A 12,766-nucleotide genomic window follows, 5' to 3' on the forward strand; every position below is an offset into this window, starting at 1 on the left:
GCACCCTGAAGATGAAAAAGGCTATAAAATATTAAATATAATCCTGATTACAGTAATTGTTAAAACCGTAAAGAAACATTCTGTGGGATTTTTCTCATTTGTTCCACATGTAAATGATTCTGACAGTATTGAGGGAATCTTTCACCTCACAAACTCCTTTGTTTTGGGCTCAGATTTGGACTGGATTCCTGTGTGGGTGCCAATATGAAACAATGCTGAGATTAATTCCCACAAATATTTAAAAAACAAACAAACAAACAAACAAACAAACAAACATGACATTTATACCAGATCCAAATATGATGTGTGGCTCTGATGCCCATTGTGCCTACAGCATATATTTTTCAAATCAGGTTTTCAAATACCTTTGAATCACATTTTTCTTTGCCCTTCACACAAAATATTGCTTATGACAACTTTATTGTTGCTCAAATGATTCCTTTACTGACTTTCAGATCATAATAACCTTGTTCTCCTCTTGAGTTGTACTTACTATGTTTTTCTCCCTATGATAATCATATTCATTATTTCTCTCTCTTAAATTTTTTTTCCATAGTGATGTCTCCTTGACTGCAAGAGACAAATTAATTAAAATATGGGTCGTCTCTTGGTGTTTGAAGCCCACAGTGTGTGAAATACTGAGAATTATTAAAGACAAGTTTGGCTGGTTTATAATGTCTTTGAAAACGTAGATGGAAATTAAGCCATGGATGTTTTTCTTTCACCCAGTATTTATACAATCTTTCTGAACATTGCTGCCTTTCCAATGTATGCTGCATAGGTCCTGTTTTCCATTATTAGACTCAGTACTCTAAAAGGCACCACTTACCCTGGACTTGCAGCCAGCTGGATTATATTCATTGTGTATATATTTTGTAAGCACCATAAGAAAGTCAGATGTGTCGGTCATATCCTCAGCTGGGGTAAATCAGCAGTGTTCCTTACAGCATTTCAGCATAGAGCAGCTGAGGATCTGCTCTGTGTCGTTAAATAATGAGGCTAGTTCTCTTCTTTGTTCAGAGCTTGTTTCCTTTGTGTTGTGGTGTGTATTCCCTTGGCCCTTCTGGGAGGCAGTTTTGGTTTCGTTTTCACTCCTACACTCACATAAGAGCTGCACTGATATTTCCAGGAAAAAAATAACCCTGAGAGGCGACACCTCTTTACAGACAGGCAATTACACATTGAACCATGTTCAAGAGCTTTGGAGGGCAACCTAAATCGACCCTATGCAAATTGGAAAAGAGACGTTGGCCTTATGCATAAACAGCAAAAAGGGAACGTTGTGTGCAGCAGGCTGGGGGGCTCCACCTTCACACATCAGAGTACGACAGACGAACGTCTCAAGAGATGTCCGGTGTCTGGAGATGTCTGGAAATAAGGTGTCAATTTTTAACATTGAGAGTTATTATCCATTGGAACAATTTATCAATTTATCAAGGTGGATTCTCCATCGCTGACAAATTTCTAATCCAGACTGGATGTTCTTCTAAAAGCTCTGCTCTAGGAATTACTCTGGGGCAGGTCTCTGGCCTGTGCGATACAGGAGGTCAGGCCAGATGATCACAATGGTCCCTTCTGGCCTTGGAATCTAGATAAATCAAAGGTAAGTAAAGTAACAGTAGCTATGACTACATGGGAGGTAGCATGGGCCCTGCCCACTCAGGACCCTGGGCTGCCACACTGTGATCATGAGCGGGTATGTCTACATATGCTGCAATCGCCCATCCTGATTACAGCACAGACATATCCTGTGTGCATCGAACCCAGATCAACAGGGCCCTGATCTCACTTGGGGCTCACCCCAGGGGCAGCTCCTTGTGGTTCATCTGAGGATTAGCTCCAACCAGTCTTCACTTGCTCACCCTGGTGCCTCTCTCTCTCTCTGGACTTTGGACACTCCTTCTTCGTGACTCGGCCCTCCAGCCCAGTCACTCTAGACCTCCCCTTGCGGGGTATCAAAGCCAAACTCTGGGTTCCGGCCCAGGGTCCCTCTGCCCAGCAGCCACAGTCTGCTCCAGCTCCAACCTTGGGGCTGTTTCCCTGGGCTCTTCCCTGTCTTCTGGCCCCCCTCTGGGTTACCCTGGACGCTGCCTCTGCTCCCTGTGTCTGTTTCAGCCCCTCTCTGGTGAGTCCAGTCTATAGTCTAAGACAGGATCCCAAGTTCAACCCCCCTGGTCTCTTGCCTCCTTGCTGGAGAGTGACTGCAGAGGTCCTCCCTGCAGGCTGCAGCCCCGTCTTGCTCTCTACTTCCTGGTTTTATACCAGCTCAGCCTTCATCATCCACTCAACCGTATCAGCCCTGCCTCTCCTCCAGGTGCAGACTACACAGTTAATTGGCCTTTGTAACCTGCTCGGGCCCTCTCTTGCTGCTGTAAAACCACAGGAATCCTTCATCTTAACCTATTGCCTTTGTGACTTGGGGGAGGGGCTATTTTTAACACACAAAAGTATCTTGTGTCCTTGCCCCATTCTTGCCCTGACCTGATGGCAGGCTGATGTGCCGGAGAGCACTCAGCCGACGCACTCATGGAGACGTGTATTAAATGTTTAGCAATTGCAGTGTGATATTTTCTGACAGCGCTTCAATAAAAGCTGCAGAAGTGACTCTCGTTCCCTGGAAAGTCTGTGCTGAGGAGGGAACAAGAGGCCTCTACCAGGTCTGCTGGGACCATTCCTATCTATCTGCATTAAAACCAAAGCCAGGCAGGAACTGTTGGCAGATGTAATTTATCACTGAGCTTTACAGATGTGCCTGGGGTACCAGGTGTTGCCTCTAGCAGGATTTGGATGACACGGTATTCCCATGGCAGTATGGCCTAATGGCTCAGGAGCTAGCTTAGGAACCAGAAGTCCTGGGTTTTACTACAGCAGCCATGATGTGGGGCAGGTCATTTTGGCCGAGATCCTCAAAGCATGCAGGCACCAACTCCCTGTGCCATACCTTTGAGGACCCAGGCCTTGGCCTCGGGGTGGCTCTGTTAGCATTCCCACCCTTTGTCAGGGCTCTCTCTCACTACGAGTATGTACATCACCTAGCACAACTGGACCACAATCTCAGCTGGGGCCCCTTTGCACAACTGTCATTCATAATTATTACATAGAATAATAGAGGACTTATTATAGGTAGGGCTGGTAGCTCAGCCAATTATTAAGACCCTGTTTTTAGTTACTCTTAACTGTCCCAGATGTTAACCATTTGGGCTGAAAATATTTCACATGGGGCAACTGACCCAGGATGAATAATTTTTTGGAAAATTTCAGCCAAGATGGTTCAGCTGTTTCCAAGAAGGAGGCTATGGAGAAGTACAGGGTTAAATATTTCAAACAACCTTCGCTTTGAGAAGCCTTAACACCCCCAGACTTTGGAGAAAGGACTTGAAATTGGGCAGGAGTCTGCCTTTTGCCATGCCTGTGAAAATCTACCTCAATCTGGCCAAGTTATATGCCTCTGAAAAGTCACCGTTTGCACATGCTCAGTAGAGGCTTACTAGAGCTTCTCAGCTGAATTCTGTCGCTTCTGTGCTCCAGCAGCAGGCTGAACAGGAATTTCCCTGCAACGGCAATTCCCAGCTGCTCTGGCCTGAACTGAGAGCAGAGATCCCATCGCTACTGTGCTCTCAATGCCACCCACCTCCCCACAGGGCCCAGGCAGCGTGAAGGAGGAAACTGCTTGAAGCAAATGCAGAGCGGAGAAGAGTTGGACCTGGAGGGAGTAGCTTGGGACAAAGAGCTGGGAGGAGACTGGGACTGGTTGCTGGAGGGAGGGAAACTAGTCTGGGATTGCACATTGGAGGTGGGGAGTGGTGAGCCTGGGACCGGCTGGGTCAGGAGACTGGGAGCTGGAAGGATGCAGAGGAAACTGGGATTGGTTGAGGGGACTGGGAGCAAGTGATGGTCGGGGGCAGACTGAGACTAAGATGGGCTGGGCAAGGAGGCTGGGACTGGGCAACAATGAGACAGGGAGAAGGAGAAGGAGGGGAGTGGGAGGGGAAACAGATCTGATGAAGAGCCAGGGTGCAAGGGAGAACTGGGACTGGCTGAGCAGAGAGACTGTGGAAAATATAGTATGCAGCCAGGTGATTAAGGACTGTATCACCATTCACGGGCACAAGGGGGATGAATTAAGGATGCACAGGCAACCTTAACCCTGGCATTTCCTAACTTTTGAGAGACTGACTTTGCCACCTTAATAAAGTTCTTTTAATGTTGGTGTTTTGTGTGTATTACGTTATGAATTATGTCTGGGCGTCACATACAGTCTGTAGCTGGGGCCCCAGCCTTGGCTTGGGCCTCTTAGTGCTAGTGACATACAAAGAAATGATAATGTCCCACAAGCAATGAATAAAAACCGCAGCCTTTTAAAATGATTCCCATATCCAGCGAAGTGCTTATTGGGCCCCCACCTCTCGAGTTGGAAAGTATCCTAAAAACCATGTCTAGACATTAGCTCCGGAAAATGTCCAACATTTTGAGATTCTAGAAGGATGTTTCATCCACTAAAGCAAACGAATTGAAAAGTAGGTCACTTGTCATAATGGCAATGAAAGAAGCAGCTTAGAGGCACCTTGAGCTAATCATGATCTTATTGAGCTGAGCCCCAGTGGTATTATGCATGCAAGATACAAGTCTATTGTTGTGGACTCTATTCCAGTCCCTAACTTTGTCGTATATGGGGGTTAGTTGTGGCTGATGACTGTGTTATTTTCTCACTGTTATGGTACATCATCTAGTAAGTCATACTTAGGCTTGGAAGGTTTAGATTCTTATCCGTAGATGTTGGTAAACAGACTTCACCGCACACACCCAAACCGATGAAAAGATGTTTCCATCAATAATAACCAAGATGTACAGACAGGCAAAGTAAGAAAAGTGCACTTGAGAAATGTATTATACTTTAAGGATATTTACTTTGTGCATTTTGTCACGTGATGTGGATAATTTGGGTTTAAATGGTTATAAAGCTTTAACAGTTAGAATCTCAATGTTGACTGTCATTAAATAATTATTGTCTGACTTCCCCATAATTTCTCACAACTGTGAAAACTGAAGTTGATAAAAATTGGGGAGAAAATGCTTAAAAATGATAATTTTGCAAAACTGTGAAAATTTAGAATTGATACAAATCTTTAAAAGTGCTAAAAATAAACATATAAAAATCAAATTCTGCCAAGCCCAGCCATACTAGGGAGATGTGGTATTGCATTTAAACCATTTTAAAGACAATGATCAAATTATATTGATGTAATAAAAGGATTTGGTCCTTCTGTAATTTGTAGTAAGATCTAGCAATGCTCATTAAACAGGAAGTAATTGATTTACTTCATTCGTTTTTACTAAGTAATTGATTTACTTAGTATTTTCAATTACAGTAATTCAGTTTAGTAAAAATAATGCTAAGTAATTCATTCACCTGGTATTTTACTGCTAGAAATTACCATGAATGCCTGCAAATTATTTACAGAAAAGGCAAATTCTTTCATCGCTCGTAGGAATGATTCTTTTAACATAATTAAATTTTATAGCAATGTTTTGGTAGTGTGCCATTGCCGCACTAGCTGATTTTCAGTGCAAAGGACAAGCAAGTCAAGGTTGCTGACTCCAAATGAATGACGCCCCTTTTTGTTTTGCCCCCTAAATCTAACATCCTCGAGTTAAGTTCCCACTCTGAAGTGGTGTGGAAGACCACATCTGAACCACTTGTCATCACATCACAGGTTATATATCTTAGAACGTGTTTGGAGAAACCTTTCACTTCTGGACTGCAGAGTGGTGGATCATCATCATCATCATCATGGCAAATCCCAAAAGGGCATAGCCTCCTGGCTAACAGAGCGCCACCTGGACTGATCTCTAGATGGGTCCTTACCATGCTCTGGCTGCATATTCAGATTATGTCCATCCCTGCTGATCTTATCACACCATCAAAACTTTTGGAACCCATGCGATTGCCAGCCATGTAGCTACATTCCTTGGGACACATGCGTTGGAGTTCGTTGGGCTTCCGTTGTACGAATATGAGTCTGTCCAAGAAAGCTGCAAAATCAAACCATGCTGATGGATGTGATTGCTGGGGTGGGCTTTGAATAGCCTCATTTCTGATCTTGTCCCACCACTGAATACAGAGAAGTATTGAATTTTAAAACTCTTATTCCAAGAAGTGCAGTGTACTGTGTTAGTTCTTTGAGACCATGATGCAACAACACACTGAAGTTTATGTTCAAGCTTCATCGACTTCAATAAGACTGAAGCCCATGTTTAAAGTCAAGCACATGCTGACGTGCTTTGCTGAGTCAGGGATCCCTACCTACAAATCCACTGCTGACGAATGCCCTGACCCTGCAAACCTAAGTAACTTCACATATGCAAGCAGTCCCACTGAATTCACTGGGCTCACCACACGTGTCCGAGTTACTCGCACAAGTGTTCTGCCCTGCACTCTTAGTGCCCTTCCAGAATGTGAGAGTTTAAATCCCCGAGTTCCAAGCAAGAGCTGCAGAGGAAAGATCCCTTTAAATACCAAAAGCATCGCCATCTGTCTTGGCAGGGCATGCCGAAAACTACTGTGAAGCACTAAAGCGGAGCAAAAATGTTCAGCAAAGCTTTCCCATGAAAATTAGGGATAGCGATGCTTTAAAAATGATTATTTGCATTGCAGTAGCAGCTCGGAGCTCCAGTCATGGGCTAGGTCCCCATGGGACAAGGCACTATACGAACAAAACAAGAAGATGGTCCCTGCCCCAGAGAGCTTGTTACAATCTAAGGTCTGGTCTCCACTGCACTAAAAACTTAGGTCAACAAAGCTACAGTGCTCAGGGGGGTGAAAAATCCACCCTCTGAGTGCTGCAGCTATGCTGACCTAAGCCCCGGTGTTGACACAGCTAGGTTGATGGAACATCGCTCATGGAGGTGATGTTCCTACAGCAACGGAAAAGCCCCTTCCATCGCTGTAGGCTGCATCTAAACTGCAGTGCTAGGCCAACAGGGGTGCCGCCCCATAACTATGCCACTACTCTCCTCGTAGTGTGGGCTTGGCCTGAGTAAACACTTCCTTCCCCCACTCTGTCTGGATTGGAAGTGCTCTACTCTGCGTCTGTGCAGCACCCAGCACAAAAGGGCCCTGATCTTGCTCACAGCCTCCAGGTGACGCCGTCATGTGCTATCGATAAATTGCATATCGTCAATGGCTTGACCACATTTTGGTTTGTTATGAAATATAATCAAGAAACCAAATAACCAGTGTTGGCCAAGTGTAAATGCCAAGAAGAATGTATAGTACAGGAGAAAGGTTCAATACGATCTCAGTCTCTGGGAAGCCACTTGTGCAGCACTGTTACATCCACCTTATGCAGAAGGTGTGCGCCCTAAGTTACATGCTTCACTAGTAGCATTTCTAGGATGATTTTATAAGCGACACAGCTCCTTATACATCACTAAAATCCAACCCATCAGTTTGTCCCAATCTCCCAACGTGTTGTGCTGTTCCTTCCTTATCTTCGTTTTGGACACTAGCATTCCAGGTGCCGGTCCGTGAAGGTCCTTCCCTAGCTTGTACTAAGACATGGAATGAATGTATCTGCTTATGCCAAATGCTGATTTCAGCAAATGCAAGGAGTTATGGGATACTTAGCATAAATGAACAGGATTATTGTATAGGCTAAATCACTGTTACAATATTTGTGCTTAATGTTATTGGTGCTTAATGAGTGGGGGGGAGGGATAGCTCAGTGGTTTGAGCATTGGCCTGCTAAACCCAGGGTTGTGAGTTCAATCCTTGAGATCTGGCTGGACTCAATGACCTTTCAAGGTCCCTTCCAGCTCTAGGAGATTGGTATATCTCCAGTTATATTACCTAGTACTGATATATATATATGGTGTGGATCATACATATTAATATCATATTATTTATATATATATTATGCTGGCCTTCGTATATTAGTCAACAACACATAACAGTGTGGCATTGTTCTTTTTGGCCTTTTAAATTAAAAGGCACGCTCTTACTCTGTGGCTAAATCCTGTTAGGAAGCTAGTCTTTCCCTGAGTCACCGCAACAGACATTAAAGCAGGTGACTTCATAATATAATTCAGCGCAGCCTAATACAAAACAACTATTTTTATGCTGCAATTTCTAGATCCACTAAGAGTTTTTTTATTTAAGTGAATAAACCCTAAACACGTGCTAAAGATCCCCCTCTCCGTTTATTTATCACTCTTCTCCTCCCACCCCATTACCAAATGCCTGAAACAACTGGGACGGAGCCACTGTGAAATGCTGATTCTTCACATAAAAATAAGTAAGTATCAGCTCTTTCACATTATGAGGATGCTAAGGGAGCTGCATTGGCACTAGCAGAATTAACAGTGTCAAGTTCAGAAGTTGTTTCTCTTCTCCCACTAGTGCTAGAGTACTGCCTCAGTTTCCCCACATGCGAAGTGGGGATAATAATACTTCTGACTGCTTACCACACAGGGCTGTTGTGAGTAGAGCAATGTGAATAATGGATTTTTTGGTTCATTGGCAATTTTGAAAAGTAATAACAAAAAGTGAAGTCAGACAAAAAATAATTTAAAATTTTTTTGGGATGAATGGAAAAAATATTGCTTTGGGTCAAATGGTTCAGTTTTGTCTAGACAAATATTAAAATATTTTAAACATATTTGAATTGTTTAAAATAAAATTAAAGGAAATTTTTAAATGAACATTTGTTTCAAAACAGAAAAATCAAAACATTTCATTTCAAAAATGTCAAAATGAAACATTTACATTTTTTAGGAATTTTGTTTTATTTCCAAAATGAGCGATTCAGTAAAACCGACACAAATTCACACTCTGCAGTGTTGTTGTATCCATGTTAGTCCCAGGATATGAGAGAGACCAAGTGGGTGAGGTGACATTGGCAGCTACTGCTGCCAATCTAAGGAGCAGGTTTGGTCACAGCCCGGGTACAAACAAATGGTTTGCAGCGAGGAAGAGCGCTAATAGCTGGCACATTTCGGGCTCAGTCCTGCAAAGCACTCAAGGACGTGCTTAACTTTGAGCACGTGAGTAGTGCAGCACCAATGGCAATGAGGCTATTTGCATGCTCCGTGCTCAGCATGGGCGTAGATGTTTTGCTGGATGGGGGACAGACAGTGCTCAGCACTTGGAAGAATCAAGCTTTTAGAATCTCCAGCTTCTACATCCCTGTTCTGTTCATGTCTTTGTTCTGGTACTTGGTTCCCCTAGAAGGTTTAAATCTTCCCAGGATATTTAAGAAATCCTGAGCCTTGGTTCATGTTGTGCTTCTTGGCAGGACCAGCCAGTTCAGAGGGAGCCTTTTGACTTGCATTTTGCCTCTGAGGACCAGGAAAAAGAATGTCATTTTCAGATAACAAGCCCCTGACTGTGCCCATAAGATCTTCCTGTCTGTCTTGAGCTATCTAGCAAGAGCAGTAGAGGGATATTGCAGACAGCAGAACAACTAGCCACCAGCATTGTTGGCGTCCAGCTCTCTGCTTTGGGTGTTTGCTGTAAATGTGTCCAGTGCATTCATGGCACATGCCTGGTGGTCCTATGTGTGTCCTCTCTGCCCTGTTGGCTTCTCCAGGGCTGCCCGGGGGGGGGGGCAAGTGGGGCAATTTGCCCCAGGCCCCACAGGGGCCCCCACGAGAGTTTTTCGGGGGCCCTGGAGCGGGGTCCTTCACTCACTCCGGGGGCCCCCGGAAAACTCTCACAGGGCTCGGGCCCCCGGAGCGTCTTCCTCTCCTGGTCTTCACCGGCGGGGGGTCCTTCCACTCTGGGGCGGAAGGACCCCCCTGCCTCTGAATTACCACTGAAGCGGGACCCGCCGCCGAAGCGCAGCCGGGTCTTCGGCGGTAATTCGGCAGCGGTCCTGGAGCGGAAGGACCCCCCGCCGCCGAATTACCGCCGAAGCGGGGGCTCCTGCCGCTGAAGACCCCAGGCCCCCGGAATCCTCTGGGCAACCCTGGGCTTCTCCTGACACTTGGAACAGATGCATCCATTGTTAACCAGTGCAGACGTCCAGCTGGGAGATTCACACTATGAACGGCGCTAGGCGCTCTGATGCACACCTGCCGCCCACACATCGCTGACCACAAACATCTCCATTTTTGATGCACACTCTTTGTCAGCGTAACCTGAACCACTTTAGAGAAAGGAAGCCAAGCTGAGCCCAGTGTGTATTTCGGTAGGTCTTTCTCACTGTATCTTGTTTGTATTTTGTTTCCACTGGGTTCACACACACAGACACACACAGACACACAATATCTGTCTCAGATATACCAATAGATCTAGATAGCTATCGAGATCAATGCTCGATATTAAGAATATAGATGAACAAACCAAAACTATGTTTAGGGACAGACAAGTTTGCAGCAAAGCCATCTATCCAAAACTTCAAAAGCATGTATAGGCCTTGCTGGAGCCCTGGGCTTAACTAACAGCATGAGCCAAAGGCTGTGAACCAGAGTTGGCCTGGCCTTGGCAGAACAGTAACACAGTAGGTGTCAGCTAACCACATTCCTGACCACAGAGGATGGTACAAAACCACCCAGAGTTCTCAAGTAACTATGTAAATAAATTCTCAAGAGATAGTACAAGAACATACCGACCCCTTGTAAGAGAAGGCGGGAATGACAGGATAATGGATGAGAATGTTTTGTTCGAATAGGTTGACCAGATGTCCCAATTTTATAGTGACAGTCCTGATATTTGGGGCTTTTTCTTATATAGGCTCCTATTACCCCCCACCCTCTGTCCCAATTTTTCACACTTGCTATCTGGTCACTCTATGTTCGAATTAGCAGGTACAAGAGTGGTAGCAACATCTGGAGTGTGATACGTGACTTGTTTGTATCACCCATAAAAGGAGAAGTCATAGGAGGAGTGTCTTTGTACTAGTCTAGGGAACAGCATCCTGCTGTGTTGATTGAATGGGTACCATTGTCACAAGCGTACATGTGTTACTGTATCTGTAACCACGGAGCCGGGGAACTAGCCCCAAGCATAGTCACCAATAAACCTGGCCGAGCACCTTTGCCACCGAACCGACCCTGTGGCCTTTCTTGATGAGTAACACCGAGGTCTGCGGAACCAGCACACGGCTCTCTCTGCGCTAACACCGGAGCTCCAAGAACAGCAGCACTGGTATCATTAACAACGCTGCAGTACTAACAACAGCCTGGAAAAAAGAAGCTAGGGGGAAAGGCTTGTGCATGCCTTCAGATGGCCTCCCAGGCGGTCACAACACACTTCAAGCCCACATCCGGTTTTCAATTCTACCTCCAGCAGATACCCCACAAAATACGTACCCCAACTTCATCAAACTTGCATCTAATGCAAAACCTTAACAGTGACCCCACAGGCTTTTATATCAGCTATGTCGACAGATCAGCAGCTCTGACTGTCCCACATGCCAGGCCTCTGGGAAGTGACTCTGCCTTAGCACGGCAAAGCTCACTACTTGGTGCTGACGTGCGAGTTTGATGAAGCTGGGATATGCATTGTGTCAATGTCTGTTTTTCAGCAGGACGCTGGTTCCCTCCTGGAAGTGGTCATACAATAGGGCATTTTCATCCGCAGAGGCCATAGGAACGGATACACATCACAAATGACGAACAGCACAGATCTAGTAGTGTGAAGGAAAAGAAGGGGACACAGCACCTTAGATAATGGACACTGAGTCGCTGTAGTGAATGAGAACAGTTCCTCACCCCACTCAGCGTGGTGCTCTGTCCCCCTCTAGTGGTGTCTGGGCCACAGATACAGAGAGATGAGCTTGGCTAACGGAGCTAAGAGACCCCAGCAGTGGAGACTTGTGTTTAAGATCCTGAGGTCCCAGGTTCAATCACTGCTGACAATGAGCAAAGCGTTCTGTGGTCAGCAGCCATGTTCAGTCCAGTGCAGGATGTAGGTCTCTCTTGATAAGCAGCACTTTCTTCAGACTTGCACTTCTCAGACAAGCAACCCCTGCTTGCTTATGCCAGCCTGTCTCTCCATCTGGCTCATGGCTTTGTTTGTAGTCCAGGTACCAGATGGCCAGCAGCCTGGATTTCATCAGCTGTCTTAGTCTATTGTCAAAGCCCAGTGCTGCTTCTCCTGTCTTTCAGCGTGATGCCCAGAATCACCTGCTCCTTTCTTCTTTGGCTTGTCTTCCAGCGATTGCCCATGTTCTTCCTCAGCATCCAAGTCTCAGCCTAGAGCGGGCAACAGGAAGCATGCTCACACTGTGCAACAAGGTCAAACCGTTCAGAGAATAAGTTACAGAACACCTGCGTTTGCAGAACTCACAACTGGCAGTGAAATGATTCACTAACTACGAGGGTGAAATACAGAACAAATGTTCTGGTGCTCTAATGTCTGACCGGCTCCAAGCTGTGGGATGTCATTCCATTGACTTCAAAGAGGTTCAGCTTGTGTCCGGTCCCAGAAGTCAGCAACGTTCTGAGGGGTGAGCTCAAAAGAGTGCTTGACCTAGAGTTTGTTATACTTGAAATTATCAGATCCTCAGCTGGGGTCAGTTGGTGCCATGCTATTAAAAGGAGCTATGCCCATTGACCCCAGCTGAGGATCTGTCCCGTTCTGCTTTTAAATGCCCCCTCCAAAAAACCCCAATGTCAGCTACTGACTATGGCTACCAACGTGAAGATTTAGGCCTAATGCTCATAGTTTCCCACCCATAGTCTATCAACTAGGCCTGGTGTGATGGGGTGTGTACCCCACACGGGCAAGAAAAGGGTTAATGTGGGCCTGAGAGGCCAACTAGGT

The 12,766-nt window shown here is 45.5% G+C and overlaps 1 protein-coding gene across 1 annotated transcript in view; it reads right to left on the reverse strand.

Moving 5' to 3' along the window:
- SYNDIG1 (synapse differentiation inducing 1) overlaps positions 1–946 on the reverse strand; it is a 191,574-nt gene extending 190,628 nt beyond the window's left edge. Inside the window, exon 1 of the mRNA XM_039531017.1 lies at positions 830–946. The gene's annotated coding sequence lies outside the window, so the exon portion shown is untranslated. The remainder of the gene's footprint in view (positions 1–829) is intronic.
- Positions 947–12,766: the final 11,820 nt, after the last annotated feature.

Source organism: Mauremys reevesii, linkage group 3 (assembly GCF_016161935.1).
Source record: "Mauremys reevesii isolate NIE-2019 linkage group 3, ASM1616193v1, whole genome shotgun sequence".
NCBI lineage: Eukaryota > Metazoa > Chordata > Testudines > Geoemydidae > Mauremys > Mauremys reevesii.